Source organism: Cricetulus griseus, assembly GCF_003668045.3.
Source record: "Cricetulus griseus strain 17A/GY chromosome 1 unlocalized genomic scaffold, alternate assembly CriGri-PICRH-1.0 chr1_1, whole genome shotgun sequence".
Lineage (NCBI taxonomy): Eukaryota > Metazoa > Chordata > Mammalia > Rodentia > Cricetidae > Cricetulus > Cricetulus griseus.
The window spans coordinates 93,571,802-93,588,627 of record NW_023276807.1 but is presented as its reverse complement, the minus strand read 5'-3'; the positions used below and the strand labels follow the sequence as shown (position 1 = coordinate 93,588,627).

Below are 16,826 nucleotides of genomic sequence, written 5' to 3'. Positions count from 1 at the left end.
GATTACTATCTTCCCCTCTGAAATGGCAACTTCTTTAACTGACTACACTTTATTGGGTGGTCTTTGAAAGAATAACAGGCTAATCTGATAACATCCAGTTACCAAGTTACAATCTTCACCAATCAAATACAGCTACTATACCCCAGATGCCTCAAATCTTCTGGCTTTCTGTAGCTATCAGAATGAAAATAAAACTTCAAAGTTCAAAAATGGCTTACTCTACAACCAACTTTAATATATCCTATGAGGACAATTACTAACTTATATGTTTAGATTTATTTGAAAAATTACTGTGATTGATCACTTCTGAATTCTAACATAGACTAAAAATAAGAAGCAGATTTTTCAGGGTCTACACCAACGTCATTTTTCAGTACCAGAGTAAGATATACTGAAATCATGTTTATTCTTTGTCTTTCCCCACTGACCTGTCTCACACTCCATTTTTGCAAATATTGTATAAGCTTATATTTTTCTCAGTGAGGACCTTGCATCTTTTCTGTCCATGAGGCCAACTGCTAAACTGTTTTGTTGTCCCAGGAACCTGAGTGGATCTACAATAACCCGATTGTGAAAAGCTTTCTGCTAGTGAGCAGAAGTAGGAGAATGAGGCAAATTGTTGTTTCTGGAAATGTCTATTCAATGCTAAACTGATGAAAAAGATTTTCCACAAGGGTACCCCTTCAGAAAGAATAGTAGGAAAGAGGAGAAATGACTTTATCTTTCTTTATATATACAATTTCACCTCAGATGAATTTGTAAGAATGTGCTTCCTTAACAAACATGGCTGCCAATCAAGCCCTTAGTCGTAGCTGTCTCCTATCCCTAAAGAGCCCAGTCTCAATTGGGTATGGATTGTGCCCCAAATATCTGAGGTTTTTTGGTCTCAAATTCACATCTCTTCTTGCTTCTCTGTCATTAGCAAACTCAAGGCTAGTTTTGTTTGGAAATACATGTAAGTTCAGTTAAATAAATTCTCATTTGGTTCATAAGCTATGACCGGCAAATGTCTCTCACAAGCAAGGTGTGGCGTGCTGATCCGGGAAGGGCAAGGAGACGGGAGGGGTGCTAGCTGAAGAGTTTCACTCCCGGGCGCACCTTAGCACCTTAACAAACAACACACTTCTTGGTTCATAGCACCATCTAGTGTCTTTTTTACGAGAACTGGAGATTAACGGTGGTTCCGCATTTTCTTCACTAACTTATTCTGTCTCCTTAAAGGCATTTGCACTATGCATATATGATATATCTATTACGACGGTCCCTTGTACACAGACCCCTGTCCCCCCTCCAGTGACTGGGAACACTCAGTGCCTGCCTTGTTTGCTCTTGATTTTCCATGGAAGGTACATCTATTAGGAAATGATGAGCTTGTAGGCAAGCTTGTATGCCTGAACGATAGTGACTGAGTCTCTCTGAAGAAAAAAATTAAACAGTATTCTACCTGAGAAGTTTCTGACTCTTCATTTTGGACCATGTCATCACTACCATTTCCCCAGGCTTGAGGTCTTTATTGTAAAAGTTATTTAAGTCCCTTCAGGCAGGGTCAGAGACGCAGCATGTATTTGGTCTTTTTGAATAAGTGTGTGGTTAACTGCACATACTACTCCATGTCATCCCAACTAAAGGATTATGTTCTTTTCTAATCACCTTCTCCTTCTAGGAAAGTTTTTTTTTTAAATTCAGTCAAAAATCAGTATGCTACTTTAGTTACGTTTTCTGGTTGGTTACTTTATGGAAATTGTTTCAGAAGCTTGAAGACAGAAATGAAAATCAATGCTCTTCAAAATATACTTGAAGCTAAAAACAATGACCTAAGGAACAAGACTTCATTGTAAAAAATAGTTTTTGGTATTAAGCAACTATCACAGTTCACCCTCCAATCTGAGGGGGCAGAAATAAATCAATTAAATATGGTACAAATATTACAATGGAAAGCTGGAGTTCACTAATATTTTATTGTTAAGCATCTTTAGTAACTAGATGAAAAACTGTTAGCCTTCTCTAAGGTTTCATATAGCCATGGATTAAAAAAAAAACAAAAAACCATAGAACAAAAATATTTGAGGCAACAAAATCTATGCATCTACACTGAATATGTACAGATGATTCTTGACATCCCTCTAAAACAACACAGTGTAGACTATATTATTTATGTAGAATTAGTTGTTATAAACAATCAAGTAGTAATCTACACAGGGAAATGATCCTATTTTATATGCAAACCCAACACCATTTTGCACATGGAACTCAAGTATCTGTGGCTTTTAGAATCTTTGGGCTCTTGGAAGTCCATCTGCACAAATGGGAAGAACTGCACATATCAAAAAAAAAGAGAAGGGAGGATTTCAATAGAGCACTGCAATACACTATTATAAGCACACAGTGGATGGATGAATAAAGAAACTGTGGGATAGTTACACAACAGAGTACTATTCATCCTTATGGCTGTAAATGTTCCTAGATTTTTTTTTTTAAAAACCACAATAAAAAAAGCAATTTTAAAGTTGGATTTGTAGATACCTTCAAAAATGGTCAATTAAAGTCTTTGTAGAACTTCTTTACTTGGGTAAAGCCTTCTGCCAGAATGGAGCAATGTTTCATACTTAGACATCATAGATAGCCTGATGTCACCTTAATCTCCTGCTCACTTACATCCCAGAGCTCACCTGCTCTGGGCTTCTTGATTTCAGCCCATGTGCCCCTGATTCTTGTGGGGGAGCATACCCCCCAGAATCACTTCATTCCCAACTGAGAGCCACTTTCCCCACCATTTTCTTCTCAATTTGCCCAGCAATACACATTGAAACATGCCTCACTCCATGACCAGATCGAAGCAAGACAGACACAGATGTTACTCATGGTGGCCAGCATAGGGTTTGACTCATGCAAGTCAGACTTTAGAATGGCCTCACATGACACAAGCTTAGTTCAGGAGAAATGTCATGGAGATTCATCAAGAAAACTACTCAATTTAAGATAAAGAAGAGAGCACCCAGTCAGGAGGTAAGACAAGAACAGGAAAACACCGAGTCAGACAAGTCTCAGTATAACAGTGCGGATGTACAAGGGTGCCTGAGACTGGCTTTGTGGGGAGCTCTCCAGGTTGAACCAAGAGCGAAGGGAAATGCTGTCTATTTCTTAAGTGAGCTGCAGTAAGCATGGGGTACTCTCATTAAGAAAATTAATCTTCAATATAAATTTAATGTTTGTTCACTTTTCAGGACAGTGGCAGGAAGTGGTTGTTCAACATGGTCATATTACAATGGTGTGTGCAAAGCTCTACTGCCAATGGATCCTCAATAAACACAATTAAGATGAACAGAAAGTGTGTCTACTCTCATAGACAGTTGGGGCCCACAATACCCCAGGGGGCAGCTAGTGCCATAGGCTAAAGTCTAGGGCAAATCACAAAATTGAGGCAGATAACTTGGTGGCTAGTCAACTGCACACCATCTCCACCCTCTAAAAATAACAACAAAAACCAGTAAGAAAATGATTAATTGCCTTGTACTTTGATTCCAGTGAGATCTGTTTTTTAAAACTATGTTTCAGGGAACTGTACAATAATTCCATTTAAAAAACAAGGAAAGCTACTCATTTTACTCAACGATTCCATTCATTAAAACTAAAGAACTGGCATCCAATGTTCAGTGACCATCCAAGAGCAAAAGTGTGTAGTATCCTTCCTCAGACTCTATAATATCCTCCCACAACATGCAAGGAAGCACCTGGGCATTACTATGTCTCTTCCCAGTTCTTTAAGATGTCTTGGATTTTGCACCAAAGACTCATACAGCACAGAAAAGAAATTTTCCACTACCAAAATGTTTCAGCCTGCCAAATGAGAACCAAAGACCTGAGTTGCAAATTACATTCTAAAAACACAGGTTCAGCCATGCAGTTTCTATTTTTACTTTTAGAAGATAACTTGTATGTGTGCATAGTCTACAAAATAACACTCAAAAAGGACAAAAGATACATTGGATCTTTCTCAAGTCTTCCTTAGCAATTTGATCTGCTTCTTTTCAACCTTCTAATTTCAATTCCTACTTTTTAAATTATATCATAAATCAGGCAGAAGCCTGGGTACAAGAAACTATATAAATAACTTGTCACTTTAGTAGGTTCCCATTTTCCATCAACCCTAAAAATATTAGTCTAAGAACACTGGACTCGAAAAAGGAAAATCAAGTTGATGGTCCAAAAGCCTGCCACTCATGGGTATTGGGCTCTCAAAGAGTCAATGCTTTCAAACCAAATGAGACACTGGGGAATCTTTATCATAATATTAAACAGGAACACTGTATGTTCATGAACTTAACTCCATAAATTCAAAATCTATTCACCTACCCAACATTGCCTTATTCAACATTGAGTATAAACTACCTACCCAACATCATTTATGGTGCTAGAATACAGATGTTAATAAAGTAGGCAAGCTTCCTGCCTCCATACTATTCATAAAGCATTCCATATTTTTAAATGTTTACTGAAAAGGGTAATTATTTGAGAACAATGTTTTTCCTGACTTGAGCATTACAATATATATAAACATATAGTATAATGTTTAGTACATGTGTACTAAAACATCACATGGTGCCTATAAATATGTGCAATGCTTATGTCAGTAAAAAATATCCCTGCCACCAAATATAATGAAGACTTACGCAACAAGCTTTGGAAAAGGGTTATGATGCTAAATATAAAGCAGTAAGTAGGGAAGGATATGAAACTTTCTTTTACAAGTTCTGGAAAAGTAATTCTTTCTATGAAGTTAAAACCTGCTTCAGTTTAAGTGTGTCCTGTAGGAATGTGAGCATGGGCTTCCAACTGAGAGGGGTCAGCTCAAGAAGGGATGGTTCTTGACTCCCACTTAGGGAGAAGTGGGAAGGTACGGCAGGCTTGTGTCCTCAGATGAAGGGATTCTTGGCAGAGTGAAGTTCCTGGTCTATAAACACACTCCAGAGGCCAGTACTCCTCCCAGTATGGGTCTGCTCAGTGCTTAAGAGAGAGCAGTTGACGCCACCTCTGTTTACAGACAAGGCAGTCGTAGAAAGGGCACTCGGCTCTCAGAAGAGCCTCAGCCCTAAGGCATCAGAGGCAGAAAGCCATCCCAGGAGAACCCAGAACCCAAAAGCCCAGGAGACAGAAGCTGGCTTCTAGGACAGAGACTAGACTGCAGCTTCACCAGGACAGCACACTCAGACCAGGGCTGGATTGAGTAAAACATCTAGAGCCACCTCCTAATGTGCTCACAATGCAGAACTACTTGGGTTCTGTGGGTGAATACATATTCTTGGAGTGCCCCTGGAGGTATGGATCCCAGTCTCTAGGCCTGGGCTCAGGGAATAGTAGAAATGAGTTTCCGATAAGGTCTGAATATTTGCATGTCTTGAAACTCTAGGTGCTGGAGCCAACTTCCATGTTTTGGTGGATGGGACCTCTAAGTGATTAGGCCAGGAGGGCTATGTACTGGGAATGGGTTAGGCTCATTTGCCCTTCCTACAGGCAGCAAACACAGCCAGAAGGCAGCAACAAAGAAGACACTGCATCTGCATAGACCTCCATCTTGGACTTGCGGTGTCAATGCAATAGATTCAGGTTACAGAACCTTTAGGGCGTGTGGCCTTGAGGAGGAATTTCATCACTGGAGTAGCTTTGACGGTTTATAGCCTCACCCCACTTCTAGCTTGCTCTTTACTCTATGTGTGGTTGAAATATGACCAGCCAGCTTCTTGCTCTGGCTGCCTGCTGCCATGCTTCCCCCCACCATTATGGACTCCCTCCTGGAACCATAAGCCAAAATAAAGTCATTTGTAAGCACTTTGGTTATGGTATTTTATAACGAAAAGTAACTAATATATCACCTAAGTCAAAAGTTGGACACATTATCTCCTTACAGGTTAATAACTTTCATTTTCCTTTCTTGCCTAACTTGGATTTCAATTTTTTTTTTATTTTTCTATCTCTTTAGTCACTAAACTTGAGTTTCCAGAAGGCTGGAAGTAAGTTTGCACTTTAGCCTTACCACCTAACATCAAGTCTGGCACACAGTAGGTACTAAATGGTAACTGAGTAAATAGACAATGGATTCTTCATTGATTAAACTGTAGTCTTTTGGGAAATCAAACATCCATGTAGAGCTGCCAAACTCTGTGGTCAGCCTGATCTTCACTCTCCATTCTTTAGAAATGCCCTACAGGGTAGGCCACCAGGTAGATAAATGCCAACTCTTCTAGTTGTCTTTCCATTAGTAGTCAGGATGCAGGGAGTCCCACTCACTACATAAGCTACCCCAATGGAAACTATGAGTTAAGCAACAGATTTCCAGTTCTTTGACAAAAAGTATATTTGACTATATTTAAAAATATAGCCTAAAAGATGAGTTAAGGACCTGCGTGTGCTAACTTCATCTTGTAGAACTATTCTATTAAAGACTTCCAGAGTTAAAAAAACAAAAAACCAAAATTGAATCTACAGTCAAACAAGCATGAGTGACCAGCCATGCATATTCTAAGTGGTAAAGTAGAAACTGTGGCAACCAGCAGATGCTGGACTCCAATCACTACTGATTGGTGATACTGTAAACAGTTTCTAACTCCACTGGAACATCTCTGTGAAGATTCACTACAGGCCAGCTTGCATCAGTGTCTTAGAGAAAGGCTTCACAGTGGACAAACATTAGCCATGCCAACAGAAGTGACTTTGGAGGCCCCCCTAAAGTGTTTCTGGGTGGCAGGGGGCTTTTTACTCTTTCTGAAAACCTCTAGCTAAGTTCTGATTTTCACACAGAATTTCTATGTAAAAACAACCCATCCCCAAATCATTCTCTTTACCTGAACACAGAGAGAGGGTATTAATACTGGTTAATTGTACTTTTTTTTTCTTTTTCTCTTTCTCACTTTTGTTAAGGTCTGAGAATAATGTAATAGAAAACAATATTGGATTTTTGGAGAGCACACACTCTTATTTTCTACCTAAGAGATATTTGAAGAGTTTCTTTCATCACTGATCATAATTAAGTGGAAGAATTATTTATTTCTAGATTGTTCCCTGCTTGACTCGAAAGGGACTTTGATTGGACAAAACGATCCATACTACGTGATCGGTAAGTTAGAACAGTGCAAGGTTTACTGCTGCATCCCCTTGGAGTAGCTCCCCCTCCCCATGCTTCACATGGTCTTGGTAAGCAATAGAAGTTTGTATAATGAAGGAAGAAGGGATGGATGAATAGAAATCACAGGAGAACTGCCCAGCAAGCAAGCAGAATGAAAAGCAAACCTGCAAGAGGAATAGAAAGAGTGGCTGGGCTAAAGCCCTCTATGGAACCTTGAGTATCCTAACAGCTAAAGGAGACATGAAACATTAATGGAACCCAATTATCTGCTCAAAGGGACCAGACAAAAGAGTGGTGTGAACTGGCAGAGCATCAGCAAAGCAAGGCCCAGAATAGCTGAGACTTGAAAAATGGCAAAGGATGACAATGGCTTTTTCAGTTCTGCTCCAAATAAGGACCAGGAGGAAGAGGTCGGCTGCTTGCTTGACACTGGCCAAAGACAGAGAATGCAAGCTCCTCAATGCCTTTTTGTTCCCATCTTCCTTATGAAGATAAATGATCTTCAAAGTGGGAAGGAGAGAAGAAGCACAATTAATGGGAAGCCAGCGTTCACTGTGCAGAGGTGACAAAAGGATGACATCTTCTTAGCTACTCCCAAGCCTATGGTCATAATCACAGTGTGAGTCACAGAAAAACCCAAGAATCAAAATGAAGGAAAATAATGGACAAGAACCAAGTTCCAACATGAAGGCCATAAAGAACAGAGGAACAAAAGGCTCAGAAGGGGTAGAATCTACCAGCATGGGTTCAAGTCTAGTTCTGACCCTCAAAAGGGTAGGGTGTGGACACTGCTCTGACCTCAGGCTTCTTTCTTCCATATAAATATGGCCCTAGTAACTATTCCTACCATGTAGGCTAATAAGATGGAGTTGATGAGTTAAAATATGAATCAAAAGTTTTCACTATTTCTAGAACCTATTTTTGGAACACAGAAGTCACATAAACACATAAGTAGAAGACAGAGCCAAGAAATCATGTCAAATATAACAGTTTATAATTATTCATGCTAGCTGATACTATGGAACAATCATCATGACACAAATATTATCTGGTATGGCAAGAGCTTTTCACATTTTCCACAGTGTAGAAGGAATGTAGACATTAGAGATTTTGTGGGAAAAGAACTAGAGATGGCTTTCCTACATCCTGACTCTAACAAAGGTGCTTAGGCATTTGTATGGAAGTAAGGAAAATTCCAGCAATTCTATTCCTAAGTATAAACCCACAAGACATGAAATCTAGAGATTTAGACACTTCCATGCTAATGGTGGCAAGAGCCCAAGGTGGAAGCAAATCAAATAAATGTCCATCCAGAGGCAAATGGAAGCCAACATAGCAGAGTATTGTTTAGTAATATAAGATACAGGGCAATAATATAAGCTAATTTAGACAAACCTTGGAATTCAGAAAGACAGCACATAGGCTTGAGGTTACAAGAGGTAGGAGGACTTATTGCTTAATTGGCTCAGAGTTTCTGTGGTGTTAAGTTTTGAAAATAGATAATGATGATGGTTGTAAAACACTGAATAAAATTAAATTATATACTTAACGATGGTTAGAATGATAAGTTTATTATATATATTTCCACAATGAAGAAGTACTTCTTAGAAATTGTTGAGTGTACTGTTAAGTATTAGAAAATGAGCCATTTTCAATGGAAAGTGTGGCCCTTCCTGTTGGTACTGCTAAGAAATACATGAAGTGTTTTTAGCAACTGCCATGTAAAAATAAGCAGCTTATGTTAGGAATGAGATAATCAAACAGGAACGACAAATCCTCTTTGCCAGAGAGAAGTAAGAGGTCAAGGAAAGGCACAGCTAATCTGTTCTATACATTAGGTCCCTTGTAAGGAACTGGCAACTCTGGGCCTCACATATGTGCAATCCTGAAGTCTGTTATCAGAAATTAGGAAGCAAGAAGGAACAGTATGGTGTCTTGGTCCTATTCAGGCAAATATTCCAAGAAAGCTTCTTAAAAATAACCTCATACATTAAACTTGGTTCTGGGCATATGGGAGGGGAAGACAATGGTTTGGGGAAAGGCACCAGGAAGGCCCCCTGCATGTTCCTGTGGGGCTCCATGCTTGCCTGGAGACAAGCTGATCCACTCTCTCCCAGGAAGGGAACGGCCTTTGTACTGCACTGCCAGAGAGCTGCACACCCCAGGCCTGCTCACCACAGACTCCCAAGTGCTGTGTGTGTGCCAAGAGGGAAGATGAACATTGCACTTGGACACACTTGAAAGAGGGACTGTGCCCTTGTGTTCCCCGAAACCTCCCTCGGAGCATCGGCTTCCTTGATTTCCACTCAGTTGGTTTCCTTAGTTTTCATGTGAAATGAGTGTCCAGAATCAGAAGGAAGACAGCATGCTTGATGTTTCTGCAAATCACTTGTCCAGGCTCGTTGCTACCTTTGCTATTTGACTTTTTTTTTTTTTTTTTTTTTGGAGAATACAATAATACTATATGTATGTTACAAGCATTGCACCACCTCTCCTCAGGCTGAAGTACCATTTAGTGTTTCATGTGATTTGCTATATTTATACAGAAATGCATTTATATGCAAACTTACCATTTACCTTTAGGGTTATACAATATTTAGTAAAAAAATTTGTCTTAGCCTGAAAGCATGAAGACTCTCACTTCTCATTTATTCTCTTTATTCAAATAAAGGAAAGACTGTCCCCGCCCCCACTTTTAGTTACCACACATACACAAAGAATTGTCTATTTAAAGAACAGATATGATTTTACCTGTTGCAATACATTATCCAATCTCTCTATTTCCACATTCATGGCTTAAAATTTTCTACGTTTGCTTTCATACATGTCTGTGCACTGCTTTATATTCTTTATGTATTTATTAACACCAAAGAATAGCTTTGGTTTCACTATTGCTCTATTTTTATTTCAATGATTTCTTATTTTAATTTCTGTAATTGCTTTCTTTGAAATTGCTTAGATTTATTCAATTTATACTCTTCTAGCTTCAATGACTCTTCTTTTTGGAGTTAAGTTCTATGTACCACTTCAGCAGTAAGACATACTCTCTAGTTGCCATGTATTCATGTCTATTCCATTCTAAATGACTGGTATTTCCACCATGATTTCCTGTGTAGGCCATAACTGAAATTAGGGGTTTCTACAAACATATTTGTATGTTTTGTTTTGAACTCTTTCTGTTGACATTTGATTTAATCACACTAGGTCAAAGAACAAGGCTTGCATGAAATGGATTGCTTAAAATTTACTGCAACTTTCCATATATGGTCAACTTTTCAAAAAGTTACACAGGTTCACAGAAGAATCTAGAGTGTCTGGTGGGTGTAAGGTTAGAGGTGAATCTAGAATGTGAGTCTGTGCCTACTGTTATGGATATGCTTGGATATTTTGCATGACTTCATTTTTTCCTTTCATGTCCTATTTTTCTTCTTCTACATGACACTGTTTGACTTTTTAAAAATGTATTCTCATTTTTTCTAACTTAGAAACTATAGATATGTGTTCTTTTAGTAAGTATAGTCAACTTGTAGCTCCATTTAGTATTTTCAAATGCATTATTAAGTTTACCTTTTTCTATGATCACAATTTACTCCACATTTTACTTCTCCACACTAGAGCCTTTTCACGTTTGATTCACACTCCCCAAAGACTTCCAATATCTGAGTATGTGGTGTTCACTTTGTCTCCATTTCAACCATTTGCTTGGTACTGCACTCAACACCATTTGGTTTCCCTCTAGACTGCACTATTTCCAGTTCCTCTCAGTGTTCGTATTCTTCTTCCTGAAGTAGCACTTTTGGTAACATTTTTTCCATGCTAGAAACCAAACCCAGAGCTGTGCCAGCTAAGCAAGAGCTCTACCACTGGGTTATGTTTCTCCAGGCCCGAATCATTCTTTGAATGAAGCTTGCCAGTAACTCGTTTTCTGAAGGACTAGTTGAAAAAGTTCCACTGTGCCTTTACTAGGAAGGATACGTTGTCATAAAATTCTAGACAGATAGTTATCTTTCCCTCAGTGCAGATAATAAATCATATTATCTGACATTTAATGTGCCCAAGTTGGTTATCAGTGTCTTGGTGTGTTACAGCATCTATTTCTTCCCTTTAGAACTTTCTTGGCTTCCGTTACTTTGAGCTAATCTCTAGTTGTCTTTGTTGGTTCTATGGTTGCACCACCATGCCCCCCCCCCCACCTTTTTGGTTCTCCCTTGCTTTTTCCTACGTTACATGTTACGTGAAGAGAAGGACTAACAACAGCTAACTTCAGGGCAACAAACAGTTGAATTCAATATGCAAACATGATCCTTTTTCATTTAAACCCTGTTTTAGGTGCTGTGACACATCGGAGTCCTAGTTTCCACTTGCTGCTACATGAAATGAAAAGAGCTCTCTTTAGGAAGCCATCTCTACCCACGGTGTGTGGAGTAGTTAACATCATAATGTAAAGATAATGGATAAGAGACAAGCTTTTGAGAATTCATTCAGTTTGATTACAATTTTATGATAAAAGGGTTACATATAGACTTATATATGTGTATAATATATGATTATTAACACAAAGACCTCAAATATCTCAATTTCAGTGAGATCATTTGTCAGCGACGTGGTGTATTGAGTTAAAATTATCCTATATTTCAAAACAGTCCTGACAAACAGGTAATCTTTCATTTATATTATTTCACTGGAAACTTTTCTGAAGTGTGAATCTGAATTCGTTACAGACAATCCTGGCTCTTTTATGAGCTGCCCAAAGCTTGAGAAAACATTTATTTGATTACATGGTACACCTCAGTGTGTATTTTTGCTAAATGTAATCCTTGTTTTCATTAACAATTTAAAAAAATCTGATTACGCTAATTACCATCTCGAAAACATAACGATTTCTTGGACTTCCACTGACTTACCTGTAGTCCCGAAAAGGGCCATGCGCCTTTTCTCCAGTTCCACAACAGAGCTGAGTCTTCATTCTTGCTCAGTTTCCATTTCTTAGATCTAACTTACCAAGCTAATTTAATATTCATTTATAGACATTTCCTTCTTCCCCACAGTGACCCTCTCAGATATTTAACAATATAGAAGGAATAAAATAAGGGAAGGAGAAAAAAAGAAAAAGAAAAGGGAAGAGAGATGCCAAGAGTACACATATGCAAAACTTGCATAACTGAAGATACAAAAAATGCCCAAATATAAAGGATTCTGTTGTGGGGTTACTCAAAAGAAATTCAGCAGTTCCAAGGGTCGAAGGACCCTCAAAAGGTAAAAGAGAGGCTCCCCATGTGGAGGGACTTCGACAGGCAATGGTCAGTTGTCTCAGTCAGATTCAAAGCCCTTGCAAAATGAGAGGTGAATCCTAGATAATTCACACAAAACATAATTTAACCTTTGACTCATTGAAGTTTGATCATTGAAAGAAAATATATAATGATTTGTATGTTAGACCTTACTGGCCGTAAGAGAAAGGGAAGATGCTAGAATCTTATTTTACTGATGGTAAGAACATTTTAGAATACATAGTTGGGTTTCTGTACCCCCAGGAGTCACATTTATAGGTTGAACCAAGCACAGATAAAAATACTGGGAAAAATTTCACCCATATTAAAGATACATTTTTTTCCCCTCTGTGTCACTGTGTCCCTAAACAATATAGTGTGACAAGTGTTTCAATGGCATTGTACTCTTATCAGGAATGATAAGCATTCTAACAATGATGCACAGTACATGGAGGATGAGCACAGGTTCCAGGTTTTAATATATTTTATACCAATGACTCAGTCACCTCCACATTTTTTTATCTACAGGGGATCCTGGAACCTCAGGGATAACAAGAACCATTATGAAGTTCTCACGTAGCTGCATACAGTTATAGTCAGTTCTTACCTGGTTGGCTTCTTGATTGAGATGAAAACCCAGTCCGGGTTAGGTTTTGTGGTTTAGAAGATGACTGCCCCACTTTGTCCTAAAAAGAAGATAACAAGAATGAAAGGAGGTACTGCACCCACCACCACTTCCTCCTGCTCAGTTTCTTCTTTCCTTTCTATTTATTTATTTATATTTATTTATTTATTTATTTATTTATTTATTCATTCCCTTTTCATAATTTTAAGTGACAGTTGAAAATGTGCCATGGAAGGGAAACCGATCAATGCAAATGGAAATCCGTTGTCAAGGGAGTCAGAAGGTGTCCCTTTTATTTTTGTTGTAGATTTCCCTGAATGGTAATTTAAAAAGGACAACTGCTGACTGCTCAGCTCGGGGAATGAATGTCAATAATCAACACTCTATGAAGCACACGGCACTTTCTGGAATTGCTGGGTAAGCAGTCTTGGACTTCCTGGGTAACAGAGAGTGATCGTAAAGAGTTCCTCACAAACAAAGGATGGGAAGCTCAGTGGCATGTCGAATGAAGACAAAGGTTTAGGCAGAAATTCAAACAGGGATCCAAAATTTGAGAAAAAAATATCTTCATAGAACCACCTCAAGCCAATGAAAGAGACATTAAAATATAGATAGAAATAATCCACTTTATATCCGCAAATTTACAAAAAAAGAGCAGTGACTAACTTTTGTTAACAACCTCTTAGAAATCTGTAAAATCTGAACATTTTTGAAAACATATACGACTTCTGCAATTAGAAAGGTTTTGAACTGTGCTAAAAGCACAGTGTGTTCATTTAAGTTTACTTATTAATATATACTCAAGCAGAGCGCAGATTCCCTCTTACAGTGGGAACATACCCCAATAAATTCATCATAAATGCACAGTATCTGAGGCGAAAAGTGCACTGAACACATCCAGCCAACTCCACATTGTACTTGGAACATGGCGCACTTCTTGTTTATCTTGTGACAACGACGAGGCTCAACTCAGCAGGAACTGTGACTCATATTCACTACCCCGCATAGAAAGACGGCGTCATACTACACAGCGTTAGTTCAGGAAAAGATCCAAGTTTAAAATTCAAAATGCCTGTGCTTAATGCATATTGCTTTCACACAATCATAATGTCAAAACCGTATCCCAAAAGTAAGCCTGGTATGCTTGAGTTCTTGCTCTTCCAGGCATGGGTGTAGTTTCACAGCAGGGACATGGGTAGCACAAGGATGTCAATCACTATCCCCAGTGCACTGGGGCTGTCCATAAACCAGGACATGGGAAACCTGGCTAAATACCCTCACTCAGTCCTTCCTACCCAATCACCTAGATGGCTTAGAAAGAGCACACTGACTTCACCAAGGTGTCAGAGTGGTAGGGCATGGGATATGCCTTTGCATATGGTTTTGGTACCCTGCCTCCTCTGGTATGTGCTTCTGCTGTGGAGTACTATGCTGCCACAAACCCAAAGAAGTAGGGCAACTGACGATGAAGTGAAACCTCTGAAACTGTGAGCCACAACGATTCCTCTTTCTTATTATCTCAGTAATTTTGTGATATTAACAGAAAACTGACTAACAGGTTTTTCTGTTATATAGGAGACCCTCAAAGACTTAAAACATTTCTCCCTAGGCCTGGCCCCTAGAAGGTTCTACCCGCCCAACAGTGACTCCCAGGAGAGCAAACCCTTAACACGGGCCTTAGGTCAATAAATAACTTGCAAACTACAGCACAATTTGCCATCCAATCCTTGCTTTTTCCAGCTCTAGGTTGTTGTGCACACATTAATCCCTTCACATACATACACACGCATGCACGCACGAGTGCACACATATACACACCACACACCTCCTACTCATCAATTCCGAACATCTGTCTGCTTTTGGGCTGACACCCTGCATTTTCCACTTGCACAGCCTGCCAACAGGTTTATCATCAGCAGAATATTTCCTTTCTCTCTTCTTTTATACAAATATCTTAGTCATTTTCTTCCAAGCAAACTTTTGAGCCAGGAAAGATTTAATAAAGTCACAGAGCACATAGCTTCATAGCTAGAAGCTATACCCTACAACCCAGGTATGCAGGAACCCCAATCAGTTAGCTTTGTATAATTATACTCTAAGATGTTTGTACAATGATAACATTGCCTAAGAATTCATTTCTTAAAATGCATCCACAACATGACTTTAATATTTAAGGTTTGCTTAAAATAGTAAAATGTCTCATCTGAAATATGTCTTAGAATGAGTGAGTAGTACTTCTATATCACTCATGGAAATACAGATATTGGATCATTAGCCTGGAAGCAGTTCACATAGACACTGGGAAGCATTTACCAAGATATATAAACCTGTCGTTTCTGTAGAAGGGACTGAGTTTTAGTGGCCCAGGTCTTATACAGTTTTGCTTACTAAAATATATGCCTTCCCAATATGTGATAGGTAGGGTTTTAGTTGGGGGTGGTGGTAGGGGAGGATGGGAGGGAGAAGGGAACTGGGATTGTCATGTAAAACAAGCTTGTTTCTAATTCAAATTAAAAAAAAATCTGAGAAAAAAATTAAAAACAAAATAAAAAAACAAATAAATGACTCCCCAATGGACATGGCCCTACTTGATAGCACCTGGTTATGTCCTGTGACCCATTAGCACACTCAAAACATCATTTTCCCTGACAAGTCTCAGACAAGGAAACTGGCTATCTTAAAAGACAAGTAGCCTGCAAACAGAACTAAGGCAAATAGTCTAAAGTACAACTACAAATAAAAATACACCATATTGTTAAATCTGTGTTGCAGATAGAAAATTGTTATTTGGTGTAAGTATGCAACCAAATATTACATAGGACTTAATCTAAACATTTGTAGCTTATCTACAGCTTCGCTGGGCAGTCTCTACTTTTATCTGGCACCACTCATGTGTGCTTCAAGCACTGTTTAAAATGTGATGCAATCACGAAATCTAACTAAGAAGTAAATGTGTTTGTAAAATCCCCAGATGAAAAAAGAGAAAGCCACTTTTTAAAACTAAACAGGTTAGAACTTCAGATAAGAATTCTGTTCCCATGAGAAGCCAAGAAGACTTGACTCAAGATGAGTGACCCTTAGCTGAAATGCCTGGGACCAATAGTTTTTTTTTTTTTGTTTTTGTTTTTTTGAGAATGTGTGCAGGGGTATTTCGTCGATAGACAGATCTTAGGGATGCAATTCAGGTCTAAACATGAATTCAGTTATGTTTCACAAATGCCTTTTCCTCATAGTAACATTAATGCAGTGCTTTTATTACTTGTATACAGGGTCAGGGAGCAGATTTTCTAATTGTGGTCTTACGGTTTTTTTTTTTTTTAAACCCTAAAGTTTTAAATTTTAGAGTAGTTCAGATTTCAGGATTTTCAATTAGGGACAGTCAACTTGTTATTAAAAATCATGGCATTAGTAAAATGAAATCAACCCCCAAAGGCAGCAGAGTAAAGTTACCTACTGGCTACAGCATTGACACCCAGAAGGTCAAGAGCAAATGTCTGCCCGCCATTTCGAGGCAAACAATGTCATGCTGCCAGGAGCAAGGGAATGAAAGGGGAGGCCAGACTAAATGTTTCCTCTTCAGGTTAGTTTCTGTTTATCTGTGTGTCTGCTTCCTAGCCTCCTGGCCTCCAAGATAGAACTCAGCAGGGGAGAGAGAGGGTGGCCCTGTGGTCACAGCCTCCCTCCCTCATAAGCAGGAGGCCTGGGGGCTTGAGAGGAAAGCTGGGGTTCTTTTTTGAAGGACGGGCTAAGAGCAAATACTTTTAAGACTATGGTTCTTAATTAGTATGCTGTTTGCCTCCAGAAAAAAGTG

At 38.9% G+C, this 16,826-nt stretch overlaps 1 protein-coding gene across 2 annotated transcripts in view; it reads right to left on the bottom strand.

Annotated features, from left to right (window-relative positions):
• Grb10 (growth factor receptor bound protein 10) overlaps nucleotides 1-16,826 on the bottom strand; it is a 113,479-nt gene that overhangs the window by 47,910 nt on the left and 48,743 nt on the right. For both annotated transcript variants that reach the window (XM_027388094.2, XM_035452800.1), the window contains exon 2: nucleotides 12,998-13,076. The gene's annotated coding sequence lies outside the window, so the exon portion shown is untranslated. The remainder of the gene's footprint in view (nucleotides 1-12,997; nucleotides 13,077-16,826) is intronic.